Genomic DNA, 12,678 nt, shown 5'->3' with positions numbered 1-12,678 from the left:
TATTATTATTATTATTATTATTACTAATATTATTATTATTACGTCCCCATTCATCCCCTCTTACAAATCTTTCCCATTTTCCCTTCAATTCCAGTTGTTTTTTAATTTAGCCTTGTTAATCTCTCCCTTCATCATTTTACAACAATCCCTTGCCTTCCCAATAAACCCCTTTTCACGATATTCCCACAACCCAATCCCAATCCCCTTACTCCCAAATAATATCCCCCTCATAGTTTCATTACGTTTAATATCACCTAATATTCCAATCTCAATCTTCACCAATCGTTATGCAATTTTCTCAATCTTCACCCAGTTTTGTAACTTTTTGCAATCTTTTACCTGCTTTTCTATCAGGGATTGGGTTGGGATAAGAAGGAATATAGGGGAAGTTCGAAAGGGAAGTCGTTGTGAGTTCGGATCCTCCGGATTAACTTTATCAACCATTAAATTAATCAAAGACTTTCTGTAGACCCGGACACACAATCAAAAACGTGAGAGATCTAAGGTTTTGCCTATAGGACCCTGAATTATGCTCGCTTGTACTGCAGTTTACATCGTAAATTTATGGTATTCATTTCAATCTGACAACTTTGAATAGTCAAGTTTTAATTTTCTGGTTTGAAAATCGAATTGTAATGTGGTCACCTGCATGCAGTTTTCAGCAATTTTGTGATATTCAAGTTGCTCTGAAAACTGATAAGGCTTAGTTTTTTCCTCCATAACACCTTCAAAGTGACTAGATAGATATCAAGGGGGAATATTCTTGCAACCATGACTGCACGAATTTTATTTTTCATTTATAAAACGATTTAACAAAAAATATGGTTTATTTACTCTTTATTTTCCGGTACCATGTAATTTTTTACACTGATATCAATTCTTAAATAATACTTTGAGAGTAGCTCAAAATGCAAATATTAAAAGGACACTTAAAAAAGTTATATCTAAAAAATGTCTGCAACTTTCAGTATATGTTTACTTGGAATATCTAATTTAAAGCAGAAGGCATTGTTGCTAATACTAGTGCTGCTTTAATCTCGCTCAAGCATTTACCAAATTATTACAAATACCTTTTTCAATGCCTGTGATAGATGCCGAATGGGTCACGGATGCGCCAGAGTTCGAATTCGGTGTGAATTTAAAAATCAGTTTTAAGAATAAAGTCAAAGTGTATAGAGAGAGCAAGATAAAAAAAAACATAAAGAGCTTGAAGAAGAATCCAAAAACATCTCACTTTTCCAGATGTGGAACTCGATGTCCTTCCACCTTAAAGGTCACATGAACCCATTATTGAGTAAAATTAAGAAAAAATTTTGCTTTCCGAGCCTTAAAGCGTGAATTACAGCAAAAAATATGAAGGTTTCAGAAGGCTTCACGAAAACGTTTTTGAATGTGTGCGCACTGAAATGGAAGGAATGGAACGAGTTTTTGACGTCATAATTGGTGTTTTAGAAGACGACCGCAGACCGATTCCGCAGACCACACCGACGGCAACGTCAATGACAACGTCTGGTGGAAAATGAATTTATATTTTATTTGAGAATCTCGCAACTATCCAGACGTATTCTGTTTATTTATCGCTTTAAGAACTAGCTCCCGCTGAATATTCAAAGAGAGCGTTCAACCCAAATAGAAAAACCAAAAATTAGCCGTCGTGGCTGACGTTGTCCAAAATATGCAGAATTTCGTCATTTCACGTTGTTGTTCGGCAAAGAACGGCTAAGTGTACCAAGATTCAAAACGCACGTGCATAGTTAACGCACGTGCAGCTAATTCTGCTCATTAACGTTAAATGCTAATGAGAAAGAACAATAGAGATTCCTGATTTGTTTTCATACCAGCGTGCATTCTACCTATGTGTCAGGTAACATGCAAAACGACAGCAAACAAAACTTTAAGCTATTTTATTTAAAAAAAATGCGCGTCTCTGAACAACAACCAACAATCAATCAACTGAAAAACGGCCGAACAGAACGAAATAAATGATTCAAATGTCACTGAACACATTTATTTAAATTTTAAGGTGCTGTCTGCGGAATAGGTCTGCGGTCGTCTTCAAAAACACCAATTATGACGTCACAAGTTTCTATTTCCGACAATTTTCCGACAATTTTTCCGAGCACTCTACGATTATAAAGGCCTAAAAAAGCATTTTTCAACAATGTCGGATTACTTTGAAACTTCGGGATATGTTTATTTGGCTCTTAATAAACACATGGGCAAAAAAAATAAACAAAATTGAAATTTCTGTTCATTTGACCTTTAAGGTCATAATACTTAAACAGGTCGTTACCGTACTAGAATTTTTCATCAATCTCTATTGCGTTTATGGTATGAAACTATTCCTCAGTAAATAGTCGACAAGTTGTTATCATTTTCTTGGCATAAGGACTTCCAATAGCAACAATATATACACCTTATTCGATGGTTTAACATATAATACGCGCGGATATTTTGCGAGTGGCGTAGTATTTTGTCCCCCCGTATTTTTACCCTGTTCTACTGTATAATAACGTGGCTTATTTGGCGCGTTCTATTGCCCTAATATGGTAAAATGGCGCAATAGTGGAATAATAAAGCCTGTTATAAACACCCTTAATTTTAGATTTCAGTGCTAACAACTCGAAGTGTGTTTGGTGTAGCAAATGTGTTTGGTGTAGCAGTTGGCATAGCAAGTGTGTTTAGTGTAGCAAATGGCCTAGAAAGTGTGTTTGGAGTAGAAGTTGATGTAGCAAATGTGTTTCGTGTAGCAGTTCACGTAGCAAATGTGTTTTGTGTAGCAGTTCATGTAGCAAATGTGTTTGGTATAACAGTTAACGTAGCAAGTGCCTTTAATGTAGCAGTTGACGTAGCAACTGTGTTTGGTGTAGCAAATGGCGTAGCAAGTGTGTCTGGTGTAGCAATTGACGTAGCAAATGTCTTTGGTTTAGCAGTTGACGCAGCAAATGTGTTTGGTCTAGCAGTTGCCGTAGCAACTGTGTTTGGTGTAGCAAATGCCGTAGCAAATGTGTTTGGTGTAGCAGTTGACTTAGCAAATGTGTTTGGTGTCGCAGTTGACGAAGCAAGTGTGTTTGGTGTAGCAGATGACGTAGCAAATGTGTTTGGTGTAGCAGTTGACGTAGCAAATGTGTTTGGTGTAGCAGTTGACTTAGCAAATGTGTTTGGTGTAGCAGTTGATGTAGCAAATGTGTTTGGTGTAGCAGTTGACTTAGCAAATGTGTTTGGTGTAGCAGTTCACGTGGCAAGTGTGTTTGGTGTAGCAGTTGACGTAGCAAGTGTGTTTGATGTAGCAGTTGACTTAGCAAATGTGTTTGGTGTAGCAGTTGCCGCAGCAAATGTGTTCGGTGTGGCAGTTGACGTACCAAGTGTGTTTGGTGTAGCAATTGATGTAGCAAATGTGTTTGGTGTAGCAGTTGATGTAGCAAATGTGTTTGGTGTAGCAGTTGACGTAGCAAATGTGTTTGGTGTAGCAGTTGATGTAGCAAATATGTTTGATGTAGCAGTTGACGTAGCAAGTGTGTTTGGTGTAGCAGTTGACGTAGCAAATGTGTTTGATGAAGCAGTTGACGTAGCAAATGTGTTTGATGTAGCAGTTGACGTACCAAATGTGTTTGGTGTAGCAGATGACGTAGCAAATGTGTTTCAGGTAGCAGTAGACGTAGAAAATGTGTTTGATGTAGCAGTTGACGTAGCAAATATCTTTGATGTAGCAGTTGACGTGGCAAATGTGTTTGATGTAGCAGTTGACTTAGCAAATGTGTTTGGTGTAGCAGTTGGCGTAGCAAATGACTTTGGTGAAGCAGTGACGTAACAAATGAGTTTGGTGTAGTAGTTGATGTAGCAAATGTGTTTGGTGTAGCTGATGACGTAGCAAATGTGTTTGGTGTAGCAGGTGATGTAACAAATGTGTTTGGTGTAGCAGGTGATGTAACAAATGTGTTTGGTGTAGCAGTTGACGTAGCAAATGTCTTTGGTGTGGCAGTTGACGTAGCAAGTGTGTTTGGTATAGCAGTTGACGTAGCAAATGTGTTTGGTGTAGCAGTTGACGTAGCAAATGAGTTTGGTGTAGCAGTTGACGTAGCAAATGTGTTTGGTGTAGCAGTTGATGTAGCAAATGTGTTTGGTGTAGCAGTTGACGTAGCAAATGTGTTTGGTGTAGCAGGTGATGTAACAAATGTGTTTGGTGTAGCAGGTGATGTAACAAATGTGTTTGGTGTAGCAGTTGACGTAGCAAATGTGTTTGGTGTAGCAGTTGACGTGGCAAGTGTGTTTGGTATAGCTGTTGACGTAGCAAATGTGTTTGGTGTAGCAGTTGACGTAGCAAATGAGTTTGGTGTAGCAGTTGACGTAGCAAGTGTGTTTCGTGTAGCAGTTGATGTAGCAAATGTGCTTGGTGTAGTAGTTGACGTAGCAAATGTGTCTGGTGTAGCAGTTAACGTAGCAAATGTGTTTGGTGTAGCAGTTGACGTAGCAAATGTGTTTGGTGTAGCAGTTGACGTAGCAAATGTGTTTGGTGTAGCAGTTGATCTAACAAATGTGTTTGGTGTAGCAGTTGACGTAGCAAATGTATTTGGTGTAGAAGATGACGTAGCAACTGTGTCTGGTGTAGTAGTTGACGTAGCAAATGTGTTTGGCGTAGCAGGTGATGTAACAAATGTGTTTGGTGTAGCACGTGCCGTAGCAAATGTGTTTGGTGTAGCAGTTGACGTACCAAATGTGTTTGGTGTAGCAGTTGACGTAGCAAATGTGTTTGGTGTAGCAGTTGACGTACCAAATGTGTTTGGTGTAGCAGATGACGTAGCAAATGTGTTTGGCGTAGCAGTTGACGTAGCAAATGTGTTTGGTGTAGCAGTTGACGTAGCAAGTTTGTTTCGTGTAGCAGGTGACGTAGCAAATGTGTTTGGTGTAGCAGTTGACGTAGCAAATGTGTTTGGTATAGCACGTGACGTAGCAAATGTGTTTGGTGTAGCACGTGACGTAGCAAATGTGTTTGGTGTAGCTGTTTACGTAGCAAATGTTTTTGGTGTAGCACGTGACGTAGCAAATGTGTTTGGTGTAGCACGTCACGTAGCAAATGTGTTTGGTGTAGCAGTTGATGTAGCAAATGTGTTTGGTGTAGCAGATGACGTAGCAAATGTGTTTGGTGTAGCAGGTGATGTAACAAATGTGTTTGGTGTAGCAGGTGATGTAACAAATGTGTTTGGTGTAGCAGTTGACGTAGCAAATGTGTTTGGTGTAGCAGTTGACGTGGCAAGTGTGTTTGGTATAGCTGTTGACGTAGCAAATGTGTTTGGTGTAGCAGTTGACGTAGCAAATGAGTTTGGTGTAGCAGTTGACGTAGCAAGTGTGTTTCGTGTAGCAGTTGATGTAGCAAATGTGCTTGGTGTAGTAGTTGACGTAGCAAATGTGTCTGGTGTAGCAGTTAACGTAGCAAATGTGTTTGGTGTAGCAGTTGACGTAGCAAATGTGTTTGGTGTAGCAGTTGACTTAGCAAATGTGTTTGGTGTAGCAGTTGATCTAACAAATGTGTTTGGTGTAGCAGTTGACGTAGCAAATGTATTTGGTGTAGAAGATGACGTAGCAACTGTGTCTGGTGTAGTAGTTGACGTAGCAAATGTGTTTGGCGTAGCAGGTGATGTAACAAATGTGTTTGGTGTAGCACGTGCCGTAGCAAATGTGTTTGGTGTAGCAGTTGACGTAGCAAATGTGTTTGGTGTAGCACTTGACGTAGCAAATGTGTTTGGTGTAGCAGTTGACGTAGCAAAGGAGTTTGGTGTAGCAGTTGACGTAGCAAATGTGTTTGATGAAGCAGTTTACGTAGCAAATGTGTTTGATGTAGCAGTTGACGTAGCAAATGTGTTTGGTGTAGCAAATGACGTAGCAAATGTGTTTGGGGTAGCAGTAGACGTAGAAAATGTGTTTGATGTAGCAGTTGACGTAGCAAATATCTTTGATGTAGCAGTTGACGTGGCAAATGTGTTTGATGTAGCAGTTGACTTAGCAAATGTGTTTGGTGTAGCAGTTGGCGTAGCAAATGACTTTGGTGAAGCAGTGACGTAACAAATGAGTTTGGTGTAGTAGTTGATGTAGCAAATGTGTTTGGTGTAGCAGATGACGTAGCAAATGTGTTTGGTGTAGCAGTTGGCGTAGCAAATGACTTTGGTGAAGCAGTGACGTAGCAAATGAGTTTGGCGTAGCAGTTGACGTAGCAAATGTGTTTGGTGTAGCAGATGACGTAGCAAGTTTGTTTCGTGTAGCAGGTGACGTAGCAAATGTGTTTGGTGTAGCACGTGACGTAGCAAATGTGTTTGGTGTAGCAGTTGACGTAGCAAATGTGTTTGGTATAGCACGTGACGTAGCAAATGTGTTTGGTGTAGCACGTGACGTAGCAAATGTGTTTGGTGTAGCAGTTGACGTAGCAAATGTTTTTCGTGTAGCACGTGACGTAGCAAATGTGTTTGGTGTAGCACGTGACGTAGCAAATGTGTTTGGTGTAGCAGTTGATGTAGCAAATGTGTTTGGTGTAGCAGTTGATGTAGCAAATGTGTTTCGTGTAGCAGTTGATGTAGCAAATGTGTTTGGTGTAGCAGTTGATGTAGCAAATGTGTGTGGTGTAGCAGTTGACGTAGCAAATGTGTTTGGTGTAGCACGTGACGTAGCAAATGTGTTTGGTGTAGCAGGTGACGTAGCAAATGTGTTTGGTGTAACAGTTGACGTAGCAAATGTGTTTGGTGTAGCAGTTGATCTAACAAATGTGTTTGGTGTAGCAGTTGACGTAGCAAATGTATTTGGTGTAGAAGTTGACGTAGCAAATGTGTTTGGTGTAGCAGTTGATGTAGCAAAAGTGTTTGGTGTAGCAGTTGACGTAGCAAATGTGTTTGGTGTAGCACGTGACGTAACAAATGTGTTTGGTGTAGCAGGTGACGTAGCAAATGTGTTTGGTGTAGCAGTTGACGTAGCAAATGTGTTTGGTGTAGCACATGACGTAGCAAATGTGTTTGGTGTAGCACGTGACGTAGCAAATGTGTTTGGTGTAGCAGTTGACGTAGCAAATGTGTTTGGTGTAGCACGTGACGTAACAAATGTGTTTGTTGTAGCACGTGACGTAGCAAATGTGTTTGGTGTAGCACGTGACGTAGCAAATGTGTTTGGTGTAGCAGTTGACGTAGCAAATGTGTTTGGTGTAGCAGTTGATGTAGCAAATGTGTTTGGTGTAGCATTTGACGTAGCAAATGTGTTTGGTGTAGCAGTTGACGTAGCAAATGTGTTTGGTGTAGCAGTTGATGTAGCAAATGTGTTTGGTGTAGCAGTTGATGTAACAAATGTGTTTGGTGTAGCACGTGACGTAGCAATGGTGTTTGGTGTAGCACGTGACGTAACAAATTTGTTTTGTGTAGCACGTGACGTAGCAAATGTGTTTGGTGTAGCAGTTGACGTAGCAAATGTGTTTGGTGTAGCAGGTGATGTAGCAAATGTGTTTGGTGTAGCAGTTGATGTAGCAAATGTGTTTGGTTGAGCAGTTGACGTAGCAAATGTGTTTGGTGTAGCACGTGACGTAGCAAATGTGTTTGGTGTAGCACGTGACGTAGCAAATGTGTTTGGTGTAGCAGTTGACGTAGTAAATGTGTTTGGTGTAGCACATGACATAGCAAATGTGTTTGGTGTAGCAGTTGACGTAGCAAATGTGTTTGGTGTAGCACGTGACGTAGCAAATGTGTTTGGTGTAGCACTTGACGTAGCAAATGTGTTTGGTGTAGCACGTGACGTAGCAAATGTGTTTCGTGTAGCAGTTGACATAGCAAATGTGTTTGGTGTAGCAGTTGACGTAGCAAATGTGTTTGGTGTAGCACGTGACGTAGCAAATGTGTTTGGTGTAGCAGTTGACGTAGCAAATGTGTTTGGTGTAGCAGTTGACGTAGCAAATGTGTTTGGTGTAGCAGTTGACGTAGCAAATGTGTTTGGTGTAGCACGTGACGTAGCAAATGTGTTTGGTGTAGCAGTTTATGTAGCAAATGTGTTTGGTGTAGCACGTGACGTAGCAAATGTGTTTGGTGTAGCAGATGACGTAGCAAATGTGTTTGGTGTAGCAGTTGACGTAGCAAATGTGTTTGGTGTAGCACGTGACGTAGCAAATGTGTTCGGTTTAGCACGTGACGTAGCAAATGTGTTTGGTGTAGCAGATGACGTAGCAAATGTGTTTGGTGTAGCACTTGATGTAACAAATGGGTTTTCGGTATCAGGTGATGTAGCAAATGTGTTTGGTATAGCACGTGACGTAGCAAATGTGTTTGGTGTAGCACTTGACGTAGCAAATGTGTTAGGTGTAGCACGTGACGTAGCAAATGTGTATCGTGTAGCAGTTGACATAGCAAATGTGTTTGGTGTAGCAGTTGACGTAGCAAATGTGTTTGGTGTAGCACGTGACGTAGCAAATGTGTTTGGTGTAGCAGTTGACGTAGCAAATGTGTTTGGTGTAGCAGTTGACGTAGCAAATGTGTTTGGTGTAGCAGTTGACGTAGCAAATGTGTTTGGTGTAGCACGTGACGTAGCAAATGTGTTTGGTGTAGCAGTTGATGTAACAAATGTGTTTGGTGTAGCAGGTGATGTAGCAAATGTGTTTGGTGTAGCACGTGACGTAGCAAATGTGTTTGGTGTAGCAGTTGACGTAGTAAATGTGTTTGGTGTAGCACATGACGTAGCAAATGTGTTTGGTGTAGCACTTGACGTAGCAAATGTGTTTGGTGTAGCACGTGACGTAGCAAATGTGTTTGGTGTAGCACTTGACGTAGCAAATGTGTTTGGTGTAGCACGTGACGTAGCAAATGTGTTTCGTGTAGCAGTTGACATAGCAAATGTGTTTGGTGTAGCAGTTGACGTAGCAAATGTGTTTGGTGTAGCACGTGACGTAGCAAATGTGTTTGGTGTAGCAGTTGACGTAGCAAATGTGTTTGGTGTAGCAGTTGACGTAGCAAATGTGTTTGGTGTAGCAGTTGACGTAGCAAATGTGTTTGGTGTAGCAGTTTATGTAGCAAATGTGTTTGGTGTAGCACGTGACGTAGCAAATGTGTTTGGTGTAGCAGATGACGTAGCAAATGTGTTTGGTGTAGCAGTTGACGTAGCAAATGTGTTTGGTGTAGCACGTGACGTAGCAAATGTGTTCGGTTTAGCACGTGACGTAGCAAATGTGTTTGGTGTAGCAGATGACGTAGCAAATGTGTTTGGTGTAGCACTTGATGTAACAAATGGGTTTTCGGTATCAGGTGATGTAGCAAATGTGTTTGGTATAGCACGTGACGTAGCAAATGTGTTTGATGTAGCAGTTGACGTAGCAAATGTGTTTGGTGTAGCAGTTGATGTAACAAATGTGTTTGGTGTAGCAGGTGAGGTAGCAAATGTGTTTGGTGTAGCACGTGACGTAGCAAATGTGTTTGGTGTAGCAGTTGACGTAGCAAATGTGTTTGGTGTACCAGTTGACGTAGCAAATGTGTTTGGTGTAGCAGTTGACGTAGCAAATGTCTTTGGTGTAGCTGTTGACGTAGCAAATGTCTTTGGTGTAGCACTTGATGTAGCAAATGTGTTTGGTGTAGCACGTGACGTAGCAAATGTGTTTCGTGTAGCAGTTGACATAGCAAATGTGTTTGGTGTAGCAGTTGACGTAGCAAATGTGTTTGGTGTAGCACGTGACGTAGCAAATGTGTTTGGTGTAGCAGTTGACGTAGCAAATGTGTTTGGTGTAGCAGTTGACGTAGCAAATGTGTTTGGTGTAGCAGTTGACGTAGCAAATGTGTTTGGTGTAGCACGTGACGTAGCAAATGTGTTTGGTGTAGCAGTTTATGTAGCAAATGTGTTTGGTGTAGCACGTGACGTAGCAAATGTGTTTGGTGTAGCAGATGACGTAGCAAATGTGTTTGGTGTAGCAGTTGACGTAGCAAATGTGTTTGGTGTAGCACGTGACGTAGCAAATGTGTTCGGTTTAGCACGTGACGTAGCAAATGTGTTTGGTGTAGCAGATGACGTAGCAAATGTGTTTGGTGTAGCACTTGATGTAACAAATGGGTTTTCGGTATCAGGTGATGTAGCAAATGTGTTTGGTATAGCACGTGACGTAGCAAATGTGTTTGGTGTAGCACTTGACGTAGCAAATGTGTTAGGTGTAGCACGTGACGTAGCAAATGTGTATCGTGTAGCAGTTGACATAGCAAATGTGTTTGGTGTAGCAGTTGACGTAGCAAATGTGTTTGGTGTAGCACGTGACGTAGCAAATGTGTTTGGTGTAGCAGTTGACGTAGCAAATGTGTTTGGTGTAGCAGTTGACGTAGCAAATGTGTTTGGTGTAGCAGTTGACGTAGCAAATGTGTTTGGTGTAGCACGTGACGTAGCAAATGTGTTTGGTGTAGCAGTTGATGTAACAAATGTGTTTGGTGTAGCAGGTGATGTAGCAAATGTGTTTGGTGTAGCACGTGACGTAGCAAATGTGTTTGGTGTAGCAGTTGACGTAGTAAATGTGTTTGGTGTAGCACATGACGTAGCAAATGTGTTTGGTGTAGCACTTGACGTAGCAAATGTGTTTGGTGTAGCACGTGACGTAGCAAATGTGTTTGGTGTAGCACTTGACGTAGCAAATGTGTTTGGTGTAGCACGTGACGTAGCAAATGTGTTTCGTGTAGCAGTTGACATAGCAAATGTGTTTGGTGTAGCAGTTGACGTAGCAAATGTGTTTGGTGTAGCACGTGACGTAGCAAATGTGTTTGGTGTAGCAGTTGACGTAGCAAATGTGTTTGGTGTAGCAGTTGACGTAGCAAATGTGTTTGGTGTAGCAGTTGACGTAGCAAATGTGTTTGGTGTAGCAGTTTATGTAGCAAATGTGTTTGGTGTAGCACGTGACGTAGCAAATGTGTTTGGTGTAGCAGATGACGTAGCAAATGTGTTTGGTGTAGCAGTTGACGTAGCAAATGTGTTTGGTGTAGCACGTGACGTAGCAAATGTGTTCGGTTTAGCACGTGACGTAGCAAATGTGTTTGGTGTAGCAGATGACGTAGCAAATGTGTTTGGTGTAGCACTTGATGTAACAAATGGGTTTTCGGTATCAGGTGATGTAGCAAATGTGTTTGGTATAGCACGTGACGTAGCAAATGTGTTTGATGTAGCAGTTGACGTAGCAAATGTGTTTGGTGTAGCAGTTGATGTAACAAATGTGTTTGGTGTAGCAGGTGAGGTAGCAAATGTGTTTGGTGTAGCACGTGACGTAGCAAATGTGTTTGGTGTAGCAGTTGACGTAGCAAATGTGTTTGGTGTACCAGTTGACGTAGCAAATGTGTTTGGTGTAGCAGTTGACGTAGCAAATGTCTTTGGTGTAGCTGTTGACGTAGCAAATGTCTTTGGTGTAGCACTTGATGTAGCAAATGTGTTTGGTGTAGCAGTTGACGTAGCAAATGTCTTTGGTGTAGCTGTTGACGTAGCAAATGTGTTTGGTGTAGCAGTTGATGTAGCAAATGTGTTTGATGTAGCAGTTGACGTAGCAAATGTGTTTGGTGTAGCAGTTGACGTAACAAATGTGTTTGGTGTAGCAGTTGACGTAGCAAATGTGTTTGGTGTAGCAGTTGACGTAGCAAATGTGTTGGCTGTAGCAGTTGACATAGCAAATGTGTTTGATGTAGCAGTTGACGTAGCAAATGTGTTTGGTGTAGCAGTTGACTTAGCAAATGTGTTTGGTGTAGCAGTTGACGTAGCAAATGTGTTTGGTGTAGCAGATGACGTAGCAAATGTGTTTGGTGTAGCAGTTGACGTAGCAAATGTGTTTGGTGTAGCAGTTCACGTAGCAAATGTGTTTGGTGTAGCACGTGACGTAGCAAATGTGTTTGGTGTAGCAGTTGATGTAGCAAATGTGTTTGGTGTAGCAGTTGACGTAGCAAATGTGTTTGGTGTAGCAGATGACGTAGCAAATGTGTTTGGTGTAGCAGTTGACGTAGCAAATGTGTTTGGTGTAGCAGTTGACGTAGCAAATGTGTTTGGTGTAGCACGTGACGTAGCAAATGTATTTGGTGTAGCACGTGACGTAGCAAATGTGTTTCGTGTAGCAGTTGACGTAGCAAATGTGTTTGGTGTAGCACGTGACGTAGCAAATGTGTTTGGTGTAGCAGTTGATGTAACAAATGTGTTTGGTGTAGCACGTGACGTAGCAAATGTGCTTGGTGTAGCACGTGACGTAGCAAATGTGTTTGGTGTAGTAGTTGACGTAGCAAATGTGTTTGGTGTAGCAGTTGACCTAGCAAATGTGTTTGGTGTAGCAGTTGACGTAGCAAATGTGTTTGGTGTAGCACATGACGTAGCAAATGTGTTTGGTGTAGCAGTTGACGTAGCAAATGTGTTATGTGTAGCACTTGACGTAGCAAATGTGTTTGGTGTAGCAGTTGACGTAGCAAATGTGTTTGGTGTAGCAGTTGATGTAGCAAATGTGTTGGGTGTAGCAGTTGACGTAGCAAATGTGTTTGGTGTAGCAGTTGACGTAGCAAATGTGTTTGGTGTAGCAGTTGATGTAGCAAATGTGTTTGGTGTAGCAGTTGATGTAACAAATGTGTTTTGTGTAGCACGTGACGTAGCAATGGTGTTTGGTGTAGCACGTGACGTAACAAATGTGTTTTGTGTAGCACGTGACGTAGCAAATGTGTTTGGTGTAGC

The sequence above is a fragment of the Oculina patagonica genome, chromosome 11 (genome assembly GCF_052425735.1).
Source record: "Oculina patagonica isolate OP01 chromosome 11, crgOcupat, whole genome shotgun sequence".
NCBI classification, from domain to species: Eukaryota; Metazoa; Cnidaria; class Anthozoa; order Scleractinia; family Oculinidae; genus Oculina; species Oculina patagonica.
Note: the sequence above shows the minus strand (reverse complement) of the source record.